At 47.2% G+C, this 24,593-nt stretch overlaps 1 pseudogene; it reads left to right on the top strand.

The window, feature by feature from the left end:
* LOC106510548 lies at nt 900–15,107 on the top strand (annotated as a pseudogene).

Here is a 24,593-nt window from a genome sequence, read left to right as displayed (position 1 = left end):
TAGAATGAGGACCCAAGTTCAGTGCCAGGTCTCACAGCCCAGCAGGAGCCAGGACCTGGGTTCAGGAAAGTCCATGGTGGCATCTCTCCAAGGCAGGAAGGTGCAGGCTCCACTCCTGCAAGAGCTAAGAGACCCTGAGTCAGAGGAGTGTGACTGAGCTGCTGGGGTCAGAGTCCTGTGTCAGCAGAGGTTTGCATAACATTGCAGAAAGCTGCCACCACCCTCTTTCTCTAGGAGAGATACAGAGAGAGTGGAAAGCCAGGCCCAGGCCATGACAGGTGGACGTGGACACGGTCATTCACATATTGGCAAAGGTGAACTGAGCCCACCAGTGGTGGGATGCTGGAGACAGATGCAGCCCAGTGGTCTGAAGTGGGGCTCCTGGAGCCAGAGTCTAGAGGGGCCAGCAGAGTCACTGAGATCGAAAGAGACCCCACAAAGATTTCAGTGAGGATCAGAGAAAGTCCTGCACTGTGAAGCCAGAGCGGGAAGCAGGGAGAGGCCTGCTGGCGCCGGTCGAGCAGTCAGAGCTCTGCCAGCTCCACGTCCCTGCTCGGCCTCTTTGTCTCTCTCCTCCTGACCCCTCCACCGCCAAGTCCTCCAGTTCCTGTCTGCCCCATTCCCTTCCTCTCCCATTACTCCACCATCTGTCAGAGGGATGACGGAAGCGCTGAGATGGTGCTGCACGTCTGCACGCCCTAAGACAGGGACTGGTGACGATGTGCACAGACACACCTCACAGACACGGACACGACCACCATCACACGAAGTCGCTAAACACCTTCAGGCATGAAACCATGTAAACACATAGAAGTCTGACACATGCCAAAAATACACACGAGACATGCAGACTCATGCCAGAAACACCTGCATGTCACCAAGTACAAGCACTCCTGCAGTGTATGAATCATGCATGCACACACTCATGTGGATGCTTGGATCAACGTGTATGAGTTCAAACACACAAACAGGGCCAAATCCTAGGCGCATCGGCATGGGCTCATCACTCCTACAAAAGTAAGCCTGTCCCCACACACTCGTGTGCACCTTGGTATCTCTGCCAAGGTGTCTGTCCCAACATCTTGGAAGGGAGTGCGGAGGTGGGGAGATGAGCAGGTCACTTGTCTGCCAGGAGAGTAAGTATGGGTTCCTTAGCACCTCTCTTTGAAGTTGACACTCCTGGACGATGTCAGGGAATGGACGACGTTACATAACTGGGTAGGGAGGCAGGCTCGGGTTAAAAGGCTCGCCCAGAGGCGGCTATGGAGTGGAAGGCCAGCAGACCATGGCCATGGAGCACAGCCTGCTTCTTCTTCTTGGTCTGTTTATGGGACTCTTGCTTCTCCTGGCCAGAGGCCACCCAAAGGCCCATCACCCCCTCCCGCCAGGCCCCGTCCTCTGCCCTTCCTGGGGAACCTTCTGCAGATGGACAGAAGAGGCCCGCTCAAATCCTTCCTGAGGGTGAGATGCAGATGGATGGGGTCTGAGGGTGGCTCCCTGCCTCCGTACTGGGGGGTTCACTCATCCATCCTTCTAGGAGTGGGGTGGGTGTGGGGAAGTTGATGAGCGAGGGGCACAGAGGTGAAGCGTGGTGGGTGGTGGTCAGACAGCCCCAGGCATCCCTGCTCGGTGGGAGGTGTGTGGGCACTGTCCCTGGAGTGGACAGGTGGGCTTGAAGAGGCGCGTGGATGTGCACCTGGGAGGTAGAATTCCACACTCCTCTGCCCTCGTCTGCCAGCTGCCTGGGTGCCTGCTGGCCAAGGGAAGAAAGAGGAAAGGGGGTGGCGGCACCAAGCAAATAGATCTCTCCTCTGCCAACAAAAGGCAGCAAAGCGTGGCCCTGTCAGCACCAGAGAGTGGGGAGGGAGAGGGAGGGAGAGCAGGACGGGAGGGCAGTTGTGGAGTGCCTAGCAAAAATAAACATGCATGCGCTCAGATGGTAGCCAACACTGTGGGGTGTTTCCTAGGTCTCTAGCACTGCTTTCCAGGCCTGTTTCATGTTTGCTCATCTGTATACTTATTAATGGTGTCATCCAGACCCACGAGCCCCTCCTCCACCAGAGAGCTGGACCACTGCTAAAAGCTTCCCACTGCCCTGGGCTCCTCTGTCCCCTTCGTATCCCCTTTGGGAATGAACACCTTCCTAAATCTTGGCTTGTCCACTTTATTTATTAATGTATTTTTTTTTTTTGTATTTTACATACTGCCATTGGATTCCAGTTGTTGATCCACTACAGTTCTTACCAGCATGGCTTTTTACTGTGGAGGATCCCTGCACTCATTTCTTTTTTTTCCTATCCAGGATCATCTTTTTTTTTTTTTTTTTTTTTTTCTTTTTTCACTTTTCACTTGTCCTAGACTACTTGTATGCACCCAGCATGATTCCACTACATCCACCAGCATCGCTCCCCTACTGCAAGCAAGATTAACTGCATTCATTATGTCGATTTTCTGCTGGAGGCTCCCATTGTTTCAGGTACAATGACCATGCATTTATTTCATTATCCTTGTCTTCAGTGTATCACAGGGTATCCATATGTTTCATGTAAATGCTCTCACTAGATTAAGTGGCTAGGATTTCCTCTATTGGGTAGAAATTATCATTCTAGGTCCCAATAACTTGTGGCTAGGGGAGGTGTTTTCTTCACCTCAGAGGAATGAAGAGTGAGGCTCAGTGGGGTGGGGGTGGGATGGGGGTGGGGCGGGGGGAGAGGCCCTTGTCCAAGGACACACACCTGGGATGTCACAGAGGGCAAGCTGGGGTTGAGCAAGGAGGTGCCTTCATCTCCTTCTTAGCCTGAAGCTGCCTAACAACTGGGGGATCCCTAAACCCTTTAGGAATGTGATTAAGGCTGTGGGTTCCCTCCCCTACAAATACCCGCGTGCATTTTTGCATAACATTTTCCAGTTTCCAGAACCCCTAAATCGATTCCGCAGACCTTGCAAGGATCCTCTGGGTGAGCACGACCCTGCATGTTCATTGCCTCTTTGGAGAGAGGGAGAGACAGGGCATGGCTAGTGGGTGTCATCAGTTGCTTCCAAATCCTTCTGACACGGGCTGGGACCTGGGACCCTTTGCTGCAGTGACTGCAGTGCTGGTACCTAGACAAACATTTCCTGGAGGAACCAAAACACAAAGAAACTGTAAGGGACTGAATATAAGTGTGTGTGTGTGCAGCTGAGGCAAATTAGAAGATTCAAAAACAATAACATCCCAACTGCCTCTTTGGAAAAGCCCAGAGCAAAAGCAGGATGTCGGGAGTAAAAGCAGGGCACTAGACATGCCCTCTGCACACAGCACCACCAGAGGGGTGGACAGACCACCGAAGCCACCCCTCTGGCCTCACTCTTGGATCCACCCCTACCCTTGCCCATATAAGGAACCAGTTCGCCCCCCTCCGTGAGCCAGTAAACAAGCAGGGGAACCAGCTTGTGGTTTTCACTACCCACCTCCACCCTGCCTGCTGCAGCAGGGGCCCCAGGAAAGCCCTGCCTGAATTTTCCTGACTGGCCTCTCAGCAGTTTCTGTTGCTTAAATTGGCCCAAAAGCCTGTTCAGTAACATTGCTGGAGTCAGACAGACACGGGCTCGCGTTCCAGATTCAACTGCTTCTCTTTGAAACTTAGCGTCTCTTCCATAGAATGAATTGCTGATGATAAGAAGGCAGCTCTCATAAGACCGTCGTGAGGACCAACCGGGATATGCACAGAGCCTGGTGTAGATAAGCGCTCATTCGCTGGAGGTTAATTGGATCCACTCCTTCATTGTTCCACTCATTCTCTCTGCCGGGCACTCAGCTGGGCACTGGTGATGTGGCACGGGACAGGGCACACACAGTAAACAAGGAAATATTACGTTGACACAAGCTATGATTCAAATGAAGCAGGGTGGGAGTTCCTGGTGCTTAGCAGTGGTTAACGAATCTGACTAGGAACCATGAGGTTGCGGGTTCGGTCCCTGGCCTTGCTCAGTGGGTTAAGGATCCGGCGTTGCGGTGAGCTGTGGTGTGGGTCACAGAGGGGGCTCAGATCCCGCGTGGCTATGGCTGTGGTGTAGGCCGGTGGCTATAGCTCTGATTCGATCCCTAGCCTGGAAACCTCCATATGCTGCGGGAGCGGCCTTAAAAAGACAAAAAAATAAATAAAATAAAATAAAATAAAGCAGGGTGATGGGAGTTCCCATTGTGGCTTAGAGGGTAATGAACCCAAAGAGTATCCATGAGGATGGGCCTTGCTCAGAGGGTTAAGGATCTGGTGTTGCCAGGAGCTGTAGTATAGTTCCCAGATGCGGCTTGGATCTGGTGTTGCTCTGGCTGTGATACAGGCTGGAAGCTGCAGCTCAGATTCGACCCATAGCCTGGGAATTTCCATATGGTAAGGGTGCAGAACTTAAGAAGGAGTTAAATAAATAAATTAAAGAGAGTGATACTTAAGGAAGTAGTGGGAGCTGCTTTAGCCCGAGTGGTACAGGAAAGGCTGTGTCTTGCCTTGTTTCTGAGCAGACACCCTGAAAAATCAAGGTGGAGGTTTCCAGAGAGACAGACAGGTGCCAGTGCAAGAACCCTGAACCAGGAGCAAGCTTAGCATTTCTGGGGGACATGGAGAAGGCTGGATCAGTGTGAGCAAAGGCATGAGTGGGAGGAGAAGTCAGAGGGGTGCTGGGGCAACGTCACCCAGGGCTGTGTCAACCATGCTGGAGACCTGGGGTCCTATACTCAGGGTAGGGGGAGCCCTGGAGGGTTTGGAGCAGGTTAGGGATTGTCATTACTTTACATTTTGATGGGACTGCTCTGGTTTCAGGGTGGGGTGGGATGGGTGGTGAAAAGATTGTAGGGACAGGGAAGGGATTGTAGCACGGGGAAGGGTAGTAGGGAACCCAGTGAGAAAGCTTAGTTAAGATCGGTGTGAGAGATCTTTCCACAACTAGGAAAGATGTAGAAACTTAACGTCTAGGGTCAAAGTGCACAAATCCCAAGTGCTCCGCTTGGTGAATTTTCTCCAATGAACATAGTCAAGTAATTGACACCCAATCAGTAATGACACAGCCTGTCCCCAGAAACCCTCCCTAAGTCCCCGTTCCAGTCGTGACTCTCCCATTATTCAGACACCATGGGTTCCTGTTATCTGTTTTTGAACTTCATAGAAAGAATTATGACATGTGTGTTCTTTAGGGTCTAGTTGTTTTGACTCAAGTTTACACCTGTGGAATTCATTCTTTGTGTTGGGTGGTTTGTGCTTTTTCGTTGCTGCATGTTATTTCATGGCAGCAATACACCACTACTTATTTATTCTCTACCTACTATTGCTGAACATCTGTGACTCTCCTTGTTCTTTATTTTGCTGAACAAGTGTATACATCTCTATTGGGTGTGTATCTGAGAGTAATGTTGCTGAGTCACTGAGTGTACCAGTAAATGCTTCTGAACATTTTCCCTAGTGACTCTCCTGATGTTACACCTTTTCAAATTTCAGGATCACCCACAAAAAGCCATCTCTTTCCCTTCATGTCCCCTCAGTGGGTGGATGGTTTCCAGGTGCCCTCCAGGGAGACTGTCAGGAGGCAGGCAGTGGTTGATGCATTAAAAGACAGGGTTTTATTGTTGTTGTTGTTGAGAAGGCAGACTCAACGAATATCCCTAGTCAGGGGAGATTTTAGGGCCATTTACTATCTGTACTGCCTAGGCCACCAACAGATCATGTGGACGAGGCTCACTCATGGGTTAATCCTTTAGTGGCTGGGTCCTGGGAAGTGGGAAGGCAGGCTGGGGTGGAAGGTCTTGGGGCAGCGGCTAATTCCCAGTCTCTGCGGAAGTGCTTCCATGGTCTAACAACTGAGATGGCTCCTAAGGTGCATACTGACCAATGGCAACATTGGGCGTGGGTATATTGGCAGCTCCGAGAGAGATACGGGGATGTATTCACGATGTACCTGGGGCCAAGGCCAGTGGTCATGATATGCGGGACAGAGGCCATTCGGGAGGCCTGGTGGACCAGGCTGAGGCCTTCTCTGGCCGAGGGAAAATCGCTGTGGTGGAGCCAATCTTCCAGGGATATGGTAAGGCCCTCAGAGACGCCGAGAGGGGAGCAGGGGTGGAGGATGGGGATTGGGAGGGTGTGTCTGGGAGGGGAGAAGAGGGAGTTTAGGGGGACCCAGAGTCTGCTTCCAACTTCCTCTGCATTCCAAGCCTCCCCTCAACCCCCAGGCGTGGCCTTTTCCAACGGGGAACTTGGAAGACCCTTTGGTGCTTCTCTCTGGCCACCATGAGGGACTTCGGGATGGGGAATCAGAGCATGGAGAAGCGGATTCAGGAGGAGGCCCAGTGTCTGGTGGAGGAGCTGCGGAAATCCCAGGGTGAGCCCGGGCGGGGCCGGCGGAAATTGAGTGCATCTGTGGGTGCACAGCAGCAGAAGGCAGAGGCATGTGTGTGGGCAGAGGAAGAGATGGAGAGATAGAGAGAGACAGCTCGCGAGGCCATCAGACAGAGGATGAGAGACAGAGAGAGGGGGCAGAGTTGGCAGAGCTGAGTAGGAGAGAAGCACGGGGAGCAGGAGAGATGCAGGGAGGTCAGTGTCAAGGACACCTCAAAGGCATCAACTCAGACATTAGCCTGTTATAACTGGGTTCAGGGAAACCATTTTTTTTTTAGGGCCACACTCTCTGAGTATGGAAGTTCCCAGGCCAGGAGTCAAATTGGAGGTGCAGCTGCCAGCCTACGCTTCAGCCACAGCAACACCAGATCTGAGATGCATCTGGGACCGATGCAATGTCAGATCCTTAATCCACTGATCAGGACCAGGGATCCAACCCTCATCCTCATGAATACTAGTTGATTTCCTTACCGCTGAGCCACAATAAGAACTTCTGAATGGTTTGATTGCATCTATCAGAGACCAAATAAGGACTTCTATAAAAAGAAGTAGAGGAGTTCTCTGGTGGCTCAGCAGGCTAAGGATCTGGCACTGGCACTGCTGTGGCAGAGGTTTGTTAGTCCCCGGGCTGCGGGGGGTGGGGCAGAGCGGAAACTGCTTGGGAGGTCTAGAAACCATTTGATGGGGCAGAGACTGCCTGGGAGATTAGAAAACAAAGCTGTCGCAGAGGAAGGGAACAATACTCTAGGAGCGGGGAAGTGGAAAGCCGCATCAGAGGGAACCTGGAAGAAGAGCCTGGTCTGCGCCCCTGCTGGGGAGGGGAGAGAAGAAGGGGTGGGTCCCCATAGAATACCCCCCATGCCACAGCAAGCTTACAGGCCCGCTAGCTAGCTGAAAGCTGTGCTTCCCAGTGCATCCCCTCCCCCCACCCCCGCCACCCCCTACGCTCTCACCGGACCTGGGGCTGCCTGCCATCCAGGAGGGCTGGCCTCAACAATTGCCTGAAGCCTACCACCGCAGGGGCTGTCCCTGCACAGGCCTGCTTGCCCTTTGGAGGGGCTACACTTCCGCAGAGCAGCACCAAACACCACCAGCCCCCGAGAAAAGGCCTGCAGCCCAGAAAAGCTAGAACAAGCTTAGCCAGGCTGTGAATAGATCGGCATAATTCTCGGACTGTTTTTCTGAGTCGGGTTGCCCTGGGGAGGAGTCTCTTGGGTCTCCAACGGCTCTGCTACCCGCCCAAGCCCCCAGGGGGTGCCCCACTCCCGTGAAATAACTGCTCAGCACCACCAGCCCCCTGGAAGAGCCCCTGCACCCCAGAAAAGCTGCAACAAGCTTGGCCAGACTGTGAAAAGATCCGCCTACATTCTCAGGCTGTCCTTCTGAGTTGGGCTGCCCTAGGGAAGAGCCTCTTAGTTCTCAGTGATGCAGATAGCTGCTCCAGCCCCCAGGGGGTGCTGCATTCCTGAGGAGCAGCTGCCCAACACCGCCAACCCCCTGCAAGAACCCCACAGCCTAAAAACACCAGAGCAAGCTCTGCATGACCAAGTGAAATCTGCTACCATCGTGGTGTGGACCTCCCAGTCCTGTCTGCCCTCAGGAAGTCCTCCTTTGCTTCAAAGCCCCATCAACACTCCAGAAAAGCCACACTGCCTCAAAAAAGATTGACCAACAACGCCAGCCCTCAGGAAATATTCCACGGCAGTGACAAGGCAAACACTGCCCGATCACGGAGAGTACAACTCCCTCAGGAGAAAGAAAACAACAAGCAAGATGAAGAAGCTGAGAAACCACCCCCAGTCAAACCAACAGGAGGACTCACCTAAAACAGTCAACAATGAAACAGATCTCTGCAGTCAGACAGACCTGGAGTTCAAAAGAGAAATAGTGAAAATACTGAAGGAATTAAGAGAAGATATGAACAATAATGCAGATACCCTCAGAAAGGAACTAGAAAATATAAGGAGGAGCCAAGAAAAACTAGAACATTCATTTGCAGAGATGCAAACTGAACTAGGGCAGTAAAAACAGAATGAATAATGCAGAAGAACGAATCAGTGATATGGAAGATAGAATAATGGAAATCACTCAATCCGGTCAACAGACAGAAAACCGAATCAAAAAACTGGAAAGCAATATAAGAGACCTATGGGATAATATAAAGCAGGCCAATCTACACATAATAGGAATTCCAGAAGGAGTAGAAAAAGATAAGGGAATGGAAAATATATTTGAAGAAATTATCGATGGAAACTTCCCAAATCTAAAGGATACTGGATTCAAGATACAAGAAGCACAGAGGGCCCCAAACAAACTGAACCCAAACAGACCCACACCAAGACACATCATAATAAAAATGGCAAAAGTTAGTGATAAAGAGAGGATCCTAAAGGTAGCAAGAGAAAAACAGAATGTTACCTACAAGGGAACCCCCATAAGATTATCAGCTGATTTCTCTACAGAAACACTACAGGCCAGGAGGGAATGGCAAGAGATATTTAAAGTGCTAAAAGGAAAAAATATGCAACCTAGAATACTCTATCCAGCAAGAATATCATTTAAAATAGAAGGGGAAATAAAAATTTTTCCCAACAAACAAAAACTTAAAGAATACAGCAACACAAAACCCAGGTTAAAGGAAATATTGAAAGGGCTTCTCTAAACCAAAAAGAAAGGAAGGAAAGGGAAGAAAAAAGAAAGAAAAAAAAAAAAAAAAGAAGACGAAGAGGAAGAACTAGGACTGAGGAAACTGCAATCAGAGAGCAGTCACTCAAATAAGCCAGCATACAGATTTAATCATGAACATGCTTCAAAAAAAATAAAATTAAAAAGAAAAAAATAAAAAAGAGTCATCAAAACCATAAAATGTGGGCAAGGGATGTTAGGAAGTAAATAACCCTTTTTGTTTGTTTGTATGTCTCTCTTCTTAATTTTAATATAGTAATGAAGTGTTTGAACTTACAGGACCATCAGGCTAAAACACACATTATGGAAAGGGGTTAGCATACTTAAAAAACAGGGCAACCACAAGCCAAAACCAAATATTGCATTTGCAAAAAATGAAAAAAAAAAATACACTCAAGCAGATAACAAAGGAGACCATCCAACCAAAAAAAAAAAAAAAAAAAAAAAAAAAAGGAAGAACCATAGAATCAACTGGAACACGAGGTTCAAATGGCAATAAATAATCATCTATCAATTATCACCTTAAATGTCAATGGGCTGAGTGCCCCAATCAAAAGACAAAGAGTGGCTGAGTGGATAAAAAGGCAAAAACCTTCAATATGCTGCCTACAAGAAACTCACCTTAGGACAAAGGATACATATAGATTGAAAGTGAAAGGGTGGGGAAAAATATTTCACGCCAATAGACAAGACAGAAAAGCAGGAGTCGCAACACTCATATCAGACAAAATAGACTTTAAAACAAAAGACATAAAGAAAGACAAAGAAGGACACTATTTAATGATTAAGGGATCCATCCAAGGAGAGGATGTTACTATCATCAACATATATGCCCCAAACATAGGAGCACCCAGATACATACAACAAATATTAACAGACATAAAGGGAGATATTGATGAGAATACAATCATAGTAGGAGACCTTAATACCCCCCTCACATCAATGGACAGATCCTCTAGACAGAAAACCAATAAAGCAACAGAGATCCTAAAGGAAACAATAGAAAAGTTAGACTTAATTGATATCTTCAGGATACTACATCCAAAAAAATCAGAATACACATTCTTCTCAAATGCTCATGGAACATTCTCAAGAATCGACCACATATTGGGACACAAAGCGAATCTCAATAAATTTAGGAGTGTAGAAATTATCTCAAGTATCTTCTCTGACCACAATGCCATGAAATTAGAAATCAACCATGGGAAAAGGAAAGAGAAAAAACCTACTACATGGAGACTAAACAACATGCTACTAAAAAACCAATGGTTCAATGAGGAAATCAAAAAGGAAATTAAAAACTACCTTGAAACAAATGATAATGAAGACACAACCTCTCAAAACCTACGGGATGCTGCGAACACAGTGCTCAGAGGGAAATTTATAGCAATACAGGCCCTTCTCAAAAAAGAAGAAAGATCCCAAATTGACAACTTAACCCTCCACCTAAATGAATTAGAAAAAGAAGAACAAAAAAGTCCTAAAGCCAGCAGAAGGAAGGAAATTATAAAGATCAAAGAAGAAATCAATAAAATAGAGACTCAAAAAACAATAGAGAAAATTAATAAAACCAAGAGCTGGTTCTTTGAAAAGGTGAACAAAATTGACAAACCCCTGGCCAGACTCACTAAAAAGAGGAGAGAAAGAACCCAAATAACCAAAATTATAAATGAAAAAGGAGAAATCACAACGGATACAGCAGAAATACAAAAAACCATAAGAGAATACTATGAACAACTATACGGCAACAAGTTTGACAATCTGGAAGAAATGGACAATTTTCTAGAATCTTACAGCCTGCCAAAACTGAATCAAGTAGAAACAGACCAACTGAACAGACCAATCATTAGAAATGAAATTGAAGAGGTCATAAAATCACTCCCTACAAATAAAAGTCCAGGACCAGATGGCTTCACAGGTGAATTCTATCAAACATATAAAGAGGAATTCGTGCCCATCCTCCTTAAACTCTTTCAAAAGGTTGAAGAAGAAGGAATACTCCCAAAGACATTCTATGATGCCACCATCACCCTCATTCCAAAACCAGACAGAGATACCACCAAAAAAGAAAACTATAGGCCAATATCATTGATGAATATAGATGCAAAAATTCTCAACAAAATCTTAGCCAACCAAATCCAACAACATACCAAAAAAATTATACGCCATGACCAGGTTGGGTTCATCCCAGGTTCACAAGGATGGTTCAACATACGCAAATCAATCAGCATCATACACCACATTAACAAAAAAAAAGTCAAAAATCATATGATCATCTCAATAGACGCAGAAAAAGCATTTGATAAAGTTCAACATCCATGCATGATCAAGACCCTCGCCAAAGTGGGTATAGAGGGAACATTCCTGAATATAATCAAAGCCATTTATGATAAACCCACAGCAAATATAATACTCAATGGGGAAAAACTGAAAGCCTTCTTACTCAAATCTGGAACAAGACAGGAATGCCCACTCTCACCACTGCTCTTCAACATAGTTTTGGAAGTCCTGGCCACAGCAATTAGACAAACAAAAGAAATAAAAGGCATCCATATAGGAAGAGAAGAGATCAAACTGTCACTGTATGCAGATGACATGATACTATACCTAGAAAACCCTAAGGACTCAACCCCAAAACTACTGGAACTGATTAATAAATTCAGCAAAGTAGCAGGATATAAGATTAACACTCAGAAGTCAGTTGCATTTCTGTATACCAGCAATGAAACATTAGAAAAGGAATACAAAAATACGATACCTTTTAAAATTGTACCTCACAAAATCAAATACCTCGGAATACACCTGACCAAGGAGGTAAAGGACCTATATGCCGAGAACTATAAAACTTAATCAAAGAAATCAAAGAAGATGTAAAGAAATGGAAAGATATTCCATGTTCCTGGATTGGGAAAATTAATATTGTAAAAATGGCCATACTACCCAAAGCAATCTACAGAGTCAATGCAATCCCTATTAAATTACCCATGACATTTTTCACAGAACTAGAACAAACAATCCAAACATTTATATGGAACAACAAAAGACCCAGAATCGCCAAACAATCCTGAGAAACAAAAACCAAGCAGGAGGCATAACTCTCCCAGACTTCAAGAAATACTACAAAGCCACAGTCATCAAAACAGTGTGGTACTGGTACCAAAACAGACAGACAGACCAATGGAACAGAATAGAGAATCCGGAAATAAACCCTGACACCTATGGTCAATTAATCTTTGACAAGGGAGGCAAGAACATAAAATGGGAAAAAGAAAGTCTATTCAGCAAGCATTGCTGGAAACCTGGACAGCTGCATGCAAAGCAATGAAACTAGAACACACCCTCACACCATGCACAAAAATAAACTCAAAATGGCTGAAAGACTTAAATAGACGACAGGACACCATCAAACTCCTAGAAGAAAACATAGGCAAAACACTCTCTGACATCAACATTATGAATATTTTCTCTGGTCAGTCTCCCAAAGCAATAGAAACTAGAGCAAAAATAAACCCATGGGACCTCATCAAACTGAAAAGCTTTTGCACAGCAAAGGAAACCAAAAAGAAAACAAAAAGACAACTTACTGAATGGGAGAAAATAGTTTCAAATGATGCAACTGACAAGGGCTTAATCTCTAGAATATATAAACAACTTATAAAACCCAACAGCAAAAAAACCAATCAATCAATGGAAAATGGGTAAAAGACCTGAACAGACATTTCTCCAAAGAAGATATACAGATGGCCAACAAACACATGAAAAAATGCTCAACATCGCTGATTATAAGAGAAATGCAAATCAAAACTACCATGAGATATCACCTCACACCAGTCAGAATGGCCATCATTAATAAATCCACAAATAACAAGTGCTGGAGGGGGTGTGGAGAAAAGGGAACCCTCCTGCACTGTTGGTGGGAATGTAAACTGGTACAGCCACTATGGAGAACAGTCTGGAGATACCTTAGAAATCTATACATAGAACTTCCATATGACCCCACAATCCCACTCTTGGGCATCTATCCGGACAAAACTCTACTTAAAAGAGACACATGCACCCGCATTTTCATTGCAGCACTATTCACAATAGCCAGGACATGGAAACAACCTAAATGTCCATCGACAGGTGATTGGATTCGGAAGAGGTGGTATATATACACAATGGAATACTACTCAGCCATAAAAAAGGATGACATAATGCCATTTGCAGCAACATGGATGGAACTAGAGAATCTCATCCTGAGTGAAATGAGCCAGAAAGACAAAGACAAATACCATATGATATCACTTATAACTGGAATCTAATATCCAGCACAAATGAACATCTCCTCAGAAAAGAAAATCATGGACTTGGAGAAGAGACTTGTGGCTGCCTGATGGGAGGGGGAGGGAGTGGGAAGGATCAGGAGCTTGGGCTTATCAGACACAACTTACAATAGATTTACAAGGAGATCCTGCTGAATAGCATTGAGAACTATGTCTAGATACTCATGTTGCAACAGAACAAAGGGTGGGGGAAAAAATGTAATTGTAATGTATACATGTAAGGATAACCTGACCCCCTTGCTGTACAGTGGGAAAATAAAAAAAAATAAAATAAAATAAAATTCAATACCTGTAAAAAAAAAAAAATGAAATCAGTTCCCATTGTGGCTCAGCCCATGAAGAACCTGATGCTGTCTCTCCGAGGATGCAGGTTCAACCCCGGCCTCACTCAATGGGTTAAGGTTCTGGAATTGTCAAAAGCTGAGGCATAGGTCAGGGATCTGGACTTTGAGTATGCTGCTGTATGCCCTAAAAAGAAAACAAATGAATTTAGATATATGCACACACCTACACACATGTACACACACCTACACACACATACACACAAACATGCACACACAAACACATCCAAGCAAAAGTGGCTCCTTATACTCTGCAAGGCCACAGAATGCTTGAGAAATCTAATAGGAGCTACCAACTCTCTCCTGGAAAAATGTGCAAAGCATATCCACCCAACAATTTGCACCTGCTTTCACAGGGCTTGGAAATACTCCAGGAATCCACCCTGAATTGCAGGTCAAAGGCCAATCCCATGCAAACTTGATTGATATGAACACAGGTGTCTGGGCTGTGGGATGTGACAGGGCAAAGAATGTGCATTCACCCCGTGTCCACACTGTCACCTCTGTGTCCAAAGGGAAGCGCATTTTTCTTGGTGAAGGCATCGCCCGAGCAGAGTTATTCCTCTTCTTCACCACCATCCTCCAGAACTTCTCCGTGGCCAGCCCCGTGGCCCCTGAGGACATCGACCTCACACCCCGGGAGAGCGGGATGGGCAGAGTGCCCCCATCTACAAGATCCAGTTCCTGCCCCGCCAAAGAAGCTGAGGGAAGGGGGTCCAGGGATTCCAGGGTCATGCATGTCCCACCTCTGTGGAGAAGGGCCCCTTGACTCCTTCCCTCTCTTTCTGCCTCTGAGAGACGTGCTAGAAGCCATCATCCTTCCCCTCCTGAGATGCCTCCTTCGTGGGAAAGTCCTACCTGCAGCCTAACTTCCCTCCATCCTTCTGTAGCTCTTTTGAAGTCTCAAAGAGGTGTTTTCCTTTCCCCTGTTAACAGAATTCTGGAAGTAGTGTGTGTAGACAATGAGACTAAGGAGTTGCCTGGTGTCTCAATGGTTAGGGACCTAGCGTTGTCACTGCTGTGGCACAGGTTCACCCCCTGGCCCAGGAATCTCCTCATGCCTGTCTCCCTGGCTCTTGACTTTAAATTCCCCACAGCTCCTACCCGCCTCCCCCACCTACATTTTAAAGTTAAGATGAAATTCCCATGGAAAGACTAACCATTTTAGATGTGTCATGTCGTGGCATTCAGTCCCTGCATATGATGGGCCATCGCCGTCTCCCTCTAGACCCAAACATGCTCATCAGCCAGAAGGAAACCCCAGACCCATGAGCAGTCACTCCCCATCCTCCCTCCCCCAGCCCCTGGCCACACCAAACCCTTTCCTTCTCTGTGGATTTGCCGATTCCGCCCTTTTCACCTCAATGGAGCGTACAGTGTGTGTGGTTGCTGTCTGGCTTCTTTTGCGTCTCGTGAGGGTTTGGAGGCTCATCTATGTGGTCCACAGCCCAGTCCTCCCTCATCCTCATCTGACTCCCCCCACTTCCTCCCTCGATGACAGATCCTCAGCCCACCACCCCTGAGCAGTGCGCCTCTACCCTGGGCCCTTGGAGTCCCTGATGTTCCCCTCCTGGTGTCCCAACTCAAATAAACATCTGAGACCTCACCTCCAGGTGTAGGAGCGTGACCCCCGCCAGTTTACATGTGACCCACGTATTGTCTGGTCACTAAGGAGTTTTCTGGAAGGTGAGAACTTCTCTTTCACCTCAGTGCTTGTTCCATGAAGGAAAACCTGGCTCTTGACTTTAATGTATACATGTAATATATATTGTCTAGCTCATCGCTCTTGACTTTAATGTATACATGTAATATATATTGTCTAGCTCATCGCTCTACTCTCAGCACCTGGGCAGTGGGGGTCATGGGACAATATGCCAAATATTTGCTGAGGAATGAATGAAGGAATGAATGGATGAATGAGCACCCCCAAACCCACATAACATGAAGTTAGGTCTCCTCATCAGACTATGCCTCACTTTCCAGAGATACCCAGATAAATCCCCATCCCCAGTGGGCACAGGATGCCTCCCATCTGCTGGCCAGCTCACCTCAGTCCCTCATGCTACAATGCCACTCTCAAACAAAACTGGCTGAAAACCACCCTGGCAGGGCCACCCCCTAACTCCAGCCTCCACATATTCCTCCAGGTGACCCCACCTGCCTTTCTTGAGGGACATGCTCCCTTTTCAAGGGCATTGCCCCCCAAGATCTCTCCAGCCAGTCAGGGACCCATGTGAAGTGGGCTCAGGATCCATCTGAGATGATGAACTGCCTGACCTCCGCAGCACTTACCAACTTTGGGCTCCCTGTTGTCCCTGGAGAGGGAGGAGGAGATCTGCCAACGTGAGATCCAGGTAGGCCTCGCCCTAAAGGGCAGGAAAAACAAACAACATACCAACCTACTACAGCAGGATGGAAGGTGGGCACAGTGAGGACAATGGTGCTCTCTGCCATCTTGTTTCGCATAGTCCTCGTTGGCATCTTGCTCCTCTGGGGCCACCCCAGCTCCCAGGGACACCTCCCCGCTGGACCCTGGCCTCTGCCCTTCCTGGGGAACATTCTGCAAATGGACCACAAGGGCTTTCTCAAGTCCTTCCAGGTGGTGAGATGAGAAAGGCAAAGGGGGCAGAAGCAGGAGGTGGGAGCTGGGCCACAGCTCACAGGAGCAAGGGCGCTGGTGGACATTTGGGGTGGGATTTCACAGGCCACCTTGGGGATCATCTTCTTCCAGCCAGGATCTGGCCCTAGATGCCCTACAAAAGTTTAAGAGGGGCCCTATTGGAAGGGATGCAGGCAAGGTTGCGGGGAGAGAGAAATCCCGAGAGACATGGGACTGAGCCGTGGTCTGTGTGGGATATGGGGAGTGTCTGGAATTCTCAAGTCCAAAGCTGGGAGGCTCTGGGCAAATCAAGAGAGTAGGGTGCTTGGGGCGAGGGCGAACATGTGAGGCTTGGGGAAGTCTCTGCTCTTCCCTGACAGGGCTGCAGCCAGCAGGTGGGGCTGCAGCCAGCAGGTGAGGCTTCCCTGGAAGGTGTGATCACGGGTGAGCATGGAGACCCTCCCGTAGAGTCAGAGAGTGAGATGCTGACTCTGCCCCACTCCCCACAGCTGCAGGAGAAATATGGTGACATCTTTACCATCCACCTGGACTGGCCTGTCATCATCCTGGGCGGGATACGAGGTGGTGAGGTGGCCCTGGTGGATCAGGCTGAGGCTTTCTCTGGCCGAGGGCACATCGCCATCCTTGACCCCATCTTAAAGGGAACTGGTGAGTTGGGCATGAGGCTGAGGATCAGGGAGAGGGAGAGGGAACTTCTCATGCTATTCTCCAACCTCACCTCCTCACCAGGAGTGTGGTCACATCAGGTGTGTTTGTTGCCAGTGGAAAGTCCTGGAAGGCTCTTTGGTGCTTCTCTCTGGCCACCATGAAGGACTTTGGGATGGGGAAGCGGAGCATTGAGGAGTGAATCCAGGAGGAGGCTCGGTGTCTGGTGGAGGAACTTCAGAAAACCCAGGGTGAGCACGGGCTGGGTGGAAGGGGATGAGATGGGACAGAGAGAGGGAGAGTGTGATGCAGAGACAGGTTCGGGGAGAGAGAGAGGGGACAGAGACAGAAGAAGAGAAAGAGAATGAGAGAGACAGAGAGACAGAGGCTGGGAGGGAGAGAGGGAGAGGCAGAAAAAGCAGACAGAAGGGCAGAGACAGAGAGAACAGAGAGAAAGCAAGACCGAGAGGTACTAAAGACACAGACAAAATGAATCTGGGAGCAGAAACTGCCAGGAAAAGGTGAAGGTACAAGATACAGAGTCAGGGGAACACAGTGTCAGCGAGGCTGAGGGGGAGGAGGCACAAAGGCAGACAGGGATACAGAGCGAGGACAGAGAAGAAAGAGTCTGAAAGAGTCAAAGCCAGCCCAAGACAGACACCAAGAAAAACACCAAGAGACGCAGAGGTGGAGACCCTCAGAGAGCAAAGCTTAGATGCAGAGGAACAATGAAAGTCGGGTGGGTCAAGAGAAGGACCGAGACACAAGTCAAAGAAGCTGGGACGACATCACCCAGGTCAGAGCCACCCACAAGGACAAGGCCAAGACCCCCCATGACAGACCTCTCCTCCTTAGGGGCCTTTCTGGATCCCACTTTCCTCCTTAACTCCATCACAGCCAACATCATCTGCTCCATTGCCTTTGGCCAGAGCTTTAATTACCAGGACTCCAGATTCTTAAGGCTGCTACATTTACAGAATGACATCTTTGCCATTATCAGCTCCCTGTAGAGCCGGATTCGTTAACCACTGCGCCACGACGGGAACTCCCAAGTTTCTGGGTCTTCTTATCTCCCTACCAACACCATGTTACTCTCTGACTTACCCTTTTTTATTCTGGCTCTACAGATCATTTTTAAAGTCACTTGGTTGATCCCACTGTTACGGTCATTTATTGATATACCCTCTTCACACCCTAACCTTTCTTAGAGAAGTTTCAGGCAGAAAGTGACAGAGTAATTGGCACACAGCTTCTCCCAGCCCTGAAGATGGGGCAAAGATGCCTTATACAGATGCTGTCATCCACAAAATCCAGAGATTTAGTGACATCACTCCCTGTGGTCTCCCCCACTCTGTCATCAAGGACACTCATTTTTGAGGATATTAGTGAGACCAGCAGGGCTGCAGAATCTTGATTGGGAGGTGTTGCCTGTGTAGAGTCTGCTGGTTCATGTGTCTGGTGGTTGGATTATACTAATTTTTATTTCCAGATTTTCATGGGAGGGAAGGGGGATTTAGAAGTAGAGAAAAATCCTTTCCCTTTTGTTCTTGTCTTTTTACCCTTAAAAGATTTGCTAAAAAAGATACTGTGTACTTTCTGAAGCTTGTTATACAATAGAGCTGTTTTCTTAAGAGCCATTTTATCATCTCTTCTACCTTCCTTCTTCATGAGAAGATGTTCCCTGGAGTTCCTGCCATGGCAGAGTAGGTTATTGATCCAGCTTGTCTCTGTGGAGACGCTGGTTTAATCCCCAGTCTGGCGCAGTGGGTTAAGATTCCAGCATGGCCGCAGCTGTGGTTTAGGTCGCAGCCGAAACTTGGATTCAATCCCTGGCCCGGTAACTTCCATATGCAGTGGGTGCTGCAAAAACAGGGGGAAAAATAAGATGTTCCCAATGTGACGTTTCTTCTTCCACACTTACAGTTTATATGAACATATATACCCATATAAACAAAGATTGTTTGACACCGTGCCTATCATTTTAGAACGTGTGTGTCTGGTATGCATGTCACCTTCCCCTTTGTCTTTATGTTCATACCAACACAATTTGCATCTCGTTTTATTTTGTGTCTGTGAGTGTGGCTTTCCTTTAAAAAAAAAAAAAAAGTATCCTATAGATATACTTCCGGGTCTTTGCTTATGGTTCTAACTCATTCTTTTGTGGTTACATATCTTCCGAGCATAGGTGTACCTAACCTAGGGGTATATTCACAATGTCTAATCACCCAATGGGCAGCACCCATCAGATTAGAGTCTGGCCCTCATCCTGGAGTCAGCTCCTTGGAGGCTTCTGCTGAGCCAGTTGTGAAACATCTAGTTGATGAATCATAAAGAAGATGGGTGGCGATATCTGCAGTGTGGGACACAACTGTTATACACATGAGGCAGAATTAGTTAAACATTTCTGCCACCAGCCATAGAGGGGAAGAGGATGAAGCTTGCTATCAGCTGTGAAGATACCATAATGGATGGAGCCACTTCTTGTTGATGGCCATGTGGGTCTCCTCGCCTTTGGCGTCCTCCTAGGGCACTACCGTGTACCCCATCCTGAGCCCCGCCACTTTGTGGCATCCTGACCCATGCCACTTTGAGAAGCCAGATGTCTTCTCCCCTGGCCACTTCCTGACCCACAGGGCAACTTCAGGAAGCAGATGTCTCCATCCCACTCTCCACGGGTAAACCACACCCTCTGCACCCCCTCTCTGAGTGTGACTCTCTCCCTTTGTCCAGCCCCAAACACGGGGTGAACATTTTGGAAGGAAGGAGAAAGATTTCTACAGCGACAAAGATAATGTGAGGCGCAGAGAAAGGGAGGAGGTGCAACGGGGAGGAGGATGGAGACTAAGTCAGGGATAGAGATCAAGTGAGAGACACAGACACACACGCGTAGGCACAGGACAGATAAAGGATCCATTATCGAGCACTTGCTATGTGTCAAGAGCAGGAAAAGGTGCCTACAGTTTTTTTTCAAAATTAAAATAACTATTTTTTTTCCTAATTTTTATTCAAACAAGGAAGTAAAAAGTTGAAAGTAAAACTCACCAGTAAATCACTAGGAAACCAGATCTATTAATATTCTAAAGATATCCTTTAAAAATTACAGGTAGGAAGCTGAAAGAACAAGAAGGAAGAAAAGAAACAGAGGAGAAAGAAGGAAAATTCATTGACTTATTTATTAGCCAGTTTAATATTTAAAATGCAAGCATTTTGGGCACAAAAATTTAAGGAATATTCTCTCTCAGGGTTGTAGGTTGCTCTGATTCAATCACCGATCAAATAATTTGACTTTTAGCCACTGGCTTGAAATTTAACATATCTAAAATGTTTATCTCTCTAGGCCTATTTGGGGTTTTTTGTTGTTGTTTGTTTTTCTTTTTTTGTCTTTTTAGTCCATACCCATGGCATGTGGGAGTTCCCAGGCTAGGGGTTGAATCAGAGCTGCAGCTGCCAGCCTACACCACAGCCACAGCAAAGCCACATCCAAGCCGTGTCCTCATGGATACTAGTCGGTTGGTTACTGCTGAGCCTCAGTGGGAACTCCTTATGTTTCTTTCATATTGTCCCATATCCATACTGATTCACTGCTCTGTCTTTTTTAGATTTACAATACTATTTGAATTATTATACCTGCACACATGGGTTTTTTTTTTTTTCATTTTAACTTGTATTCTTTTTGCTTTTGGGGGCTGTACCCGCAGCATTTTAAAGTTTGCTGCCTAGGGGTCAAATCAGAGCTACAGATGCTGGCTTACGCCACAGCCACAGCAATGCTGAATCTGAGATGCATCTGGCCCTACACCACAGCTCGCGGCAACGCCAGATCCTTAACCTACTGATCGAGGCCAGGGAATCAAATGGGAGTCCTCCTGGATACTAGTCGGTTTGTTGCTGCTGAGCCACAACCAGAACTCCCTATACTTGCACATATGTTTTAATATTTGATAGGCACTAGTCTCTCTCCATTACTCTTCTTTTTCCTTCTAACCCATTTTTTGTTTTGGCCACACCTGCAGCATGCAGAAATTCCCGTGCCAGGGATCAAACCTGAGCCGTAGCAGTGACAGGCCAGATCTTTAGCCTGCTGAGCCACCAGGGAACTCAACACATTTTATTTTTCTTCCAAACATACTTTAGAATTATTTTATCAAAGCCTCAAAACCCCAGTGGGATTTTATTAGGCTTAAACTAAATATGTAGTTCGATTCAGATCACTTTGACAAATCTACATATTTGATAGATCACAGACAAAAAGACAGTGTGTCCAATTAGTCCTTCTTGTGTCATTGGTAGCATCTTGAACTTTTATTTTTGCATATTTTTCTTCTAAACTCATTCCTAAGAAATACCGGAGGAGATCGTGGCTATAGTTTGTGGAACCTCTTTCTCAGCTTGGGCTGCCATCAGAAAATGCCACAGACTGAGTGGCTTAAGCAAAAGATATTTATTTTCTCATAGTCCTGGAAGCCATATATTTTTCTCCATTTTAAATCAAATTAAGAAAAGATCTTTTTTCTCCCTATTTTGCAAACAGGTTCTTCTTTTTTTTTTTTTTTGAAAAATTTTAATCAAGATGTTATACTGAGTATTCTCAATAATCTTTTCAGCTCCTATCAAATGATCAGATTGTTTTGCTCTTTTGACCTCTTAAGGAAATGAGATATCTTAATATTGAGTCATTCTCTCTCTTATAGAAGTGGAACAAGAGAGGCCCAGGAGGGCAGAGATACTTGCCCAAGGCCCTGCAGGAAGTCACAATCTATGTAGGTCAGGCAGTGTAGGCTGTGATAAACAACCTGACTTAAAGCCAAAAAGTTATTTTCCTGCTCATGCAACATGCCCGTCCTAGCCCAGCATGGTCATGTAGAGATGGAAGCTAATGAGACTCTGTCCTGACACAGGAAGAAGCAAGGAAAACAGCACAACATAACACCAGATCCTTAACCCACTGAGCGAGGCCAGGGATCAAGCTGGCATCCTCACGAATACTAGTCGGGTTCATAACCCACTGAGCCACAATGGGAACTCCACTGACACCCCAGGTCAACAGGATCCTGTCCAAACTGTGGCCCAGCACAAGGACACATCGGTCCCAGCCTTGGTTGTTCCAGGGGCCACAGCCTGTGCTGAAGTCAGTAGTGGATCCTCAGGGCTCCACCTGGATGGGGCACTTTGGGGATGGTTGACCTCATCTTGCAGGAAAATGTGAGCGAGGGATACGAGAGTCAGAAACATGGGGGCAAGGGTGGGTGGGGTGCTATTCAAAATCTTTACTAAGGGAGTTCCCTTTGTGGCTCAGCAGTTAATGAACCTGACTAGGATCCATAAGGATGAGGGTTCGATCCCTGGTCTCCCTCAGTGGGTGAAGGATCCGCAGACACCGCTTGGATCCCACGTTGTTATGACGTAGGCCGGCAGCTGTAGCTCCAATTTGATCCCCAGGCTGAGAACTTCCTTATGCCATGGGTACGGCCCTAAAAAGCAAAAAAAATAAATGAACAAATAAAAGGCAAAAAACCAAACTCTTTATCAAGCATGATGTGGCCTTGAATAGTCAGAACTTGCACAGGTTGGGGTGTGGGAACTGGGAAGCTTACACAGTTAGCTGCTGATTGTGGGCAGGGCTAGGGGGCTGGGAGGAGGGCCCAGGTGACCAGAAGAGTAGGGGCGCTCAGAAGCTTAGAACAAACGCTGTGCATCAACTGACCAGAAGTAGGTCAATATTTCATCCAGATCCAAAGGCCCACTCACTGCATATCCACCCAGGACAGGCCAGAGGCTTCAGCTCCTCTCTCTCTCTCAGTTCTAACGCCCAGAGCATGCTACCAGGGATTTCTCCAGTGTTTTCACAATTTCTGATAAATTGGCCTAATCAAGAGTGTGCTTAACACACACAGACACATAGAGAAAGCCGGAGAATGAAAGATAGGAAAAGATTCTGTACCAGGAGGGACAGAGGGCACCTCATGGGATAGGTCGAGAAGAGACAGGACGGAGACAGAATTGCAAAGACACCCCCCCATCCCCACACACACCCCATACACACAGACTTGATGGTGTGATTGGTACTAGGACAAGACCGAGGATCAGAAATACCTCACATGTAAATTTATGCAAATGAGCATGCGTATACCTCGGCATTGACGGGGGGGGGGGGGGGGCAACCAAGAGCTCTCAAGGGCTTCTCCCAATGACACACCTTCCCTTACACCCATAGGAAACGGCCTGTCTGGGCGAGACCTTGGCCCGCTCCAAGCTCTTCCTCTTCTTGACCGTGCTCCAGAGCTTCTCCTTGGGCTCTCCCAAGCCCCTGCAGGACATCAACCTCACACCCAGGACGAACGGGCAGGGGAGGCTGCCCCCTGTGGTCCAGGTCAGCTTCCTGCCCTGCAGGGAACCGAGACAAGAGATGCAGATCCCCTCAGAGTCCTCGAATCCAGCCCCTATTTCTACGCAGAATTCATGAGTTCGAGTCCCCTGACGCCTTCCTGCTCACTGGTTCATGTGGAAAGTCCCTTCTGCAGTCTCTCCTCCATCCAGCCTGCTGCAGTTGCCACTCATCCCCAGATGCCCTGAACGGTTGACTGAGGCTTTCAGGGTCGGGAAATACTTTCAACAACTGAATGTTACCACTGCTCCGGGCACAGTTAGGATCACAGAGACCCCAAAGGAAGGAAAGATTTAGATCCAAGCCTACCCAGGATCCCTGCCTCCCTCCCTTGGCCACATCTGCACTCGGCACCCCTGCCCTCCTCCTCCTTCCTTGAACTGAAGTGGCCAGTGCAGCCCTCAACCTCTGTGCTGTGTGACTCCAGAATATCTCCCTACCTCTGATTTTATCCTCCCGAGCCAGTGAGATCAAAACAAGGTCCCACTACTATTCCTGGACTAAATGACTCTCTGTGCTGCTGTGCTTTTTTTCTTTCTTCTTTCTTTTTTTTCTTTTGGTAAAATTCACACATCATCAAATTAATCAGTAACCATTTTAAGGAGTACATTTCAATGGCATTCAGGACAACCACAGTACTGTGTAACCATCGAGTCTATCTATTCCAAAATATTTTCACTGTCATTCCTCCAGAAGGAAACTCCATCCCATTAAGATGTCAGTGCCCAATTCTTGCCTCCCACCGGCCAAGTTTAAAACCCTTGGGAGGGAGGAGTTTCCACTGTGGTACAAGGGGCCTGGTGGCTTCTTGGGAATTCTGGGCCACAGGTTCTATCCCCGGCCCAGCAGTAGGTTAAGGATCTGGAATTGCCACAGCTGCAGCTTAGGTCTTGACTATGGCTTGAATCAGATCCCTGGCCCCAGGAACTTCATATGCTGAGAGGCAGCAAAAAAAGACCAAAAAAAAAAAAAAAAAAAAACAGAAAGAAAGAAAAGAAAATACTTGGGAGGGAAAGGGAGGACAAGGGGCTGCTGTTCTTGCTGTTCTTTTTTTTTTTTTTTTTTTTTTGTCTTTTTGTCTTTCTGGGGCCACACCCGCAGTATACCGAGGTTCCCAGGTTAGGGGTCCAATCGGAGCTGTAGCTGCTGGCCTATGCCACAGCCACAGCAACGCCTGATCCAAGCCACGTGTGCGACCTACACCATAGCTCATGGCAATGCTGG

This window comes from Sus scrofa, chromosome 6, assembly GCF_000003025.6.
Source record: "Sus scrofa isolate TJ Tabasco breed Duroc chromosome 6, Sscrofa11.1, whole genome shotgun sequence".
Taxonomy (NCBI): Eukaryota; Metazoa; Chordata; class Mammalia; order Artiodactyla; family Suidae; genus Sus; species Sus scrofa.
This window is presented reverse-complemented; position numbering and strand designations above follow the sequence as displayed.